This window comes from Montipora capricornis, chromosome 6 (assembly GCF_036669925.1).
Source record: "Montipora capricornis isolate CH-2021 chromosome 6, ASM3666992v2, whole genome shotgun sequence".
NCBI lineage: Eukaryota > Metazoa > Cnidaria > Anthozoa > Scleractinia > Acroporidae > Montipora > Montipora capricornis.
The window spans coordinates 43214679-43220036 of NC_090888.1; positions in this window are offsets into that span (position 1 = coordinate 43214679).

The following is a 5358-nucleotide window of genomic DNA, read 5'->3' on the forward strand; positions in this document are numbered from 1 at the left end:
TTCAATTTTTAATGACGACACTTATAGTACTCTACTGGAAACAGCAAACAGGCCTACTCTTCAAAACAGAAAAGTCCAGGATATGAGCAGGCTTATTTACAAAGCCATTCATGGAACTCCTCCTCCACTTTGTACTCTATTGACTTAACACCACCAAGTACGGATAAACTCTGCCTTTTCCCTCTTATGGAACAATAATTAGGAACTCTCTTACATTCATAATGATGATAATAATAGTTTATTCATTTTTAGTGTGCATCTTTACATGACTACGATCAGATGCGCATTCCTAAATTATAAATATGAGAAATAATATATAAACATCTAACTAAAAATATGGAAAGGCTTAATAAATAAATAAGTAATACAATATGGTAAAAACTAATTATTAAATATTTAACAAAAGTATTTTGTAAAAAGAGAAAATGCTAATAATATGTTAATAACGGCTCTATTAAGTATATGTATGTCTCAAAAGATACAGTAAACACCCGCGTATAAGAACAAGTGAATTAAGTACATCAGGCTGAAATTTGGCAAATAAAGCACCATATAAATAAGAAAAAAGTCAGCCTGATGAATAAAACATGTTCTTAATATAAGGGGAAAGGGTATTAGAATGAGAAAAAAGTACAGTACAGTAAGTCATCAAAGTAATATGGTGTTCAGGACCATTACAAACTTTAAAATCTATTTTAAAAAGGCTTGTATGTTAATGAAACCTCTAGTAATGTACAATTTGAAGTAGTTGTGAAACCAATCGTAAGAACACTTTAAGAACATTTTCAGGCTGATTTCTTACTAAGTACCCCTTAAATAAGAACACAACCAGCTTGAAACCTGAAATCAGTGTTCTTATATGCGGGAGTTTACTGTAGGTCTTAAGATGAGCTTTAAAACTACTTACACATGTAATTGAGCGACGCTCACTATCACAGAGAGTTCCAATCACTGCGCTGCGACGGCGAATGCCCGATCTCCTAGCGTGGCCTTAGATTTCACTGATGGCATAGATAGGAGTAGAGTATTAGAACCCCTGAGATTATAGAGTGGTGTTTTGATAATAATTAAGGACTGTAGATACTGTGGCGCGAGGCCGTGCAGGGCCGTAGCCAGAAAGAAAAATATGACTGAAGCAATGTCCATCTTTAAATTGTCTTCGTAGGTAATTTAGGTGTTCATGATGAGTACATTTTAAAGACAACACTGGAATCACGCTTTAGTTTAAAAAATCACGAAATAATGACTGAGGCAAGTGCCTCGGTTTGCCTCATACTGGATACGGCCCTGCCGTGTAACGCCTTAAACGGGATGAGAAGTGGCTTAAAGTTCATGCGTGCCCTGATAGGCAACCAATGCAAATCACGCATTGTTGGTGTAATATGACCAAACCAAGGCGCATTACATACCAGCCTAGCAGAAGCATTCAGGACTCTCTGAATTGTCGCAAGCTGGCTGTTTTGCAGCCCATGCAATAGGCTATTGCAATAATAGATGCTTCTTAAGATAAATACTTGCGTATGCGTCGAATATTATAAAGGTGGCAAAGTGCAACAAAACTAAGCTTACTGATATGGAGAGACGTATTGAGCTGTGAATCGAACCATGATCCAAGGTTTACCGGAACAGGACTTACATTAGCAGAGTCCACATTGATATTATCAATATTAACCTTGGCTAGCTGTTGGTTTGTGCCTAGTATAAGAAACTCTTTTTGACGTCATTTAACATTAGATTGTGCGATATCATCCAGCTCCTGATGGCATCACTGATGCAGTCAGTCATAGACTTTATAGCAGCGTCCGCTTCCGCAAATTGGTTTGGGCTGAAGGAAACGTACAGATGCGTATCATCAGCATATCAGTGTACTTGTTGCAGGTGACGCTGCACGATCTAATTGCGCGTACACAAGAGCGTAGCTAGGAGGGGGGGGGGGGGTCCTGGGGTGCCCGTGACCCCCCCTTTGTAAGCCGTTTTTTACTCAAACAATCTGCAATTTTCAGGTTGCAAAAACGCGAGTATCCTCTGTTTGACACAGTGTGACCCCCCTTTGAAAAATCCTGGCTACGCCCATGGTACATATGGTGAAGAGAGGCGGGCCAAGATCCTTGAAGGACCCCTTGACACAGGGGGAACTTCTTTGAAAGTCCACCATTGACAGACACTCTCTGGAACCGGTCAGATAAATGCGACGTGAACTAAGCAAGTGACCGTTACTCCACAGTCAGACTCGAGACGCTGAATCAGCGCATCATGGTGTATCGTATCAAATGCCGCACTTAAATCCTTTAAAAAAAGCAGGGTTACATGTTGCTGATTCAGTGACGTCAGGATGTCATTCTTTACTTTAGGTAAACATGTTTCCGTACCGTGTGGAGGTTTATACGCAGATCGCAGCAAGGAATGACGCTCGGTGACTGTCAGATGCTCAGTGAACTGATCAACACTCGCCCTTTCTGAGAGCTTGAATATATAGGCGAGATTGCTCACTGGACGAAAATTCTTATAGGCAATGTCCAAGTTATGCTTCTGAAGAGAAGATAAGACGAGCGCCTCTTTCCAGATCCTAGCAAACTGGCCAGTCTCAAAAGAAAGATTGACTGACTTGGTTTTGACTGGCAGCAAAATGCCCAGCAACTAAACAACAATCGACGTTGGGACCTGGTCAACCTGTCATGATTTTTTAACTGGCTTGTCAATTAGCATGCACACCTGATCTTGCGTCAGGGCCTTAAAGCTGGTAAACCGTCCATCGACGCATGCGCTATGCTCAACCGCACTTAAGCTCAGTAGTCGCAGAGTAAAGAACATTCAACCGACAGAATGCAAGAGTTTACTGATTTCTGTATTCCCGAGAAGAGTTCCTCAAACATCTTCTATGAATTATATGGTTTCAAATATCAGTAATAAAACTGATTGCGATTCAAAGGAACGTAGAATTCCGAAAGGAAGGGCCCCCGTTACTTTCTGATGTAACTGGCCATGGCTTAAGATGCTGCTACTTTCGGATTGTCAAAAAACATTTGTAATTCGGTAGCCGTATTACGCAAAAGGACACGTAACTTGATATAAAAAGTTAGCTGTTCAGATTAGATGCTGGTTATGCAACCAAACACAAACAAGCTGTAACAATTTTGATAATTTTCTAGCCTAACCACGTAAAGCGGAGAAGGGTTTCGACATGAATTCCAAAGTAAATTTCACTCGGAAAATCGTTATCGTACTCATCGCTTCGTGATTCAAGCGATATCGGTTTTTAGCTTAAAATTTGACGTGGAATTCACTAGTTAGGCTATGAATTTTTCTATGGAAGAAAGCAAAGATAATGATTTAATTATTAAAGCAGCAACCGAAAATATCAAAACGCGTACAATTTGAAACCTTTTATTTTTACTAACCCTACGGGCAGTAAGAATAAATAATCAGGGAGCTCTGCTTTTAGGCTTGGCTAAATCTAGTATTAAGCGTAAATGCGTAGTGTGTAATGAGGATGGAAAAACATGAGTGGACTAAGCAAGGCCAGAAACCTTTGTGATCCTTCGTTTATTTTTAACTTAACTGAATCCTACCGAGAATTTTAAAGATGAATTTACGAGCACTATCTTGCATATTCCGATACACATATTACGAACGCATTTACTACTGAAGTAAGTCATTTACGCCTGCGAGCATCTATACGAAAATTGAACGAAAAATACACCAGTTTGGCAATTAATTTTTCTTGATCCGCATGAGTTTTAAAAGAAAACAAGCACAACCTCAGCGAGAGAATGGAACAGGAAAAACGCGATGTCAGAGTCAACTGTCAATAGCCAGCGGAATCACGCTAAAATTAGAAGCCATTAAAAAAAACAAAAAAAAAATTGTCAGTTCAAGGTCAAAGAAGAGTTTTACTGATGTACTTTCTTCCACTGCACACTCAAAGATAAAAGTGGAATATTCATAGCTCCGTTGGTTAGCGCGGCGCACCGGTATCGCGAGGTTACGGGTTCAAACCCCATTGAAGTCCTGAAATTTTCAGGCTTCTTTATGCAATTGCAAAAATTGCTTTCATAACTGCGAGGATCATAGCTTCACTTGATTTCATATCCGCAGTTCATATATGATCCATTTCATCGTTGATTCATTTCTCACCGGAACATTAGAACCCACAAACGACCAGCTCCCAACGTTAGTGGCTTCATAGCTCAGTTGGTTAGAGCGTCGCACCGGTATCGCGAGGTCACGGGTTCAAACCCCTTTAAGTCCTGAATTTTTCAGGCTTCTTTCGCAATTGCAAAAATTGCGTTCATAACTGCGAGGATCATAGCTTCACTTGATGTAGTGTATGTGTTGATATCGCCGCGCCACTGATAGTTATTAACACTATTGTGTAATATTTCAGTACATCTTGTTTTAAGTTAAAGAAAATTTTCTTTCTTACTTCAATTAATTCGGCATTCTTTTATTGAGGCTAAGCAGCTACCTGGCAACATCACAAAATATGAACTAAACTACTAGAATGTCTAGCAATTTTACAAACAAAAGTACGCGGTATAAAGTATCATGCATTCAGTCACTACCAGGTCTTTTAAGTATTGTAAAAAAATTTAAGCAACATTTTGGCAGCTTACCAGCTTACAAAGCTTGTGTAAATCCCAAAGGTCTTCAACGATAGGGTTAAGTAAAGTTAAGGAATAAGCATGCATGGCAATAAATTGTACAAATCATTATGTTTGATATTTTTTCAAGTTAGCAGTCCATAATCAGAAGAGTCCATCTTCACCACCGAGTCTCTTCGTCAACACAGGTGAACATTATTCCATTTTTGGAAGGCTGAATGTTGTTCATACAATGAATTTGCTTAATATCTTGTTGAGATGTTATTTTGCTGCACACGCAGTACTTTCCCTTTCAGTCACTAAACTAAACTGCTGAAGTGCGATATTATCCTGATTCTTACACATCATGATTGGCAATGCAAGGCAAAGGGAAGTCGCCCTCGAACCCCGAGCTGGAGCTTATCTCGGTTTCTGTAGCATGAGGCGACTGAGACCATTGTTACTGACCACTGGACGGGATACTAAACCGTAGCGGGCTCCTTCCGGACCCTGCAGTATGTCGGCTGCGACCATCTGTACACCTGAATGACAAGAGACAGTGCGGAGCAAAGTTTCCTGTCTTGGAAAACAGGAAGGCGACAGCGCTGAGCCTTCAATCAGCCTGGCACACTGACTGGGCCTCCAGGCACAGCTTGTCGCGCAGGAGATGAAACACTTTTACTTCTTTCAAAAAAATTTCTTTGGCTATAAAACCTGAAACTATTTACGTTTAATTACTTTATCATGTATATGAAGTTATTGAAAGATTCTTGAACCT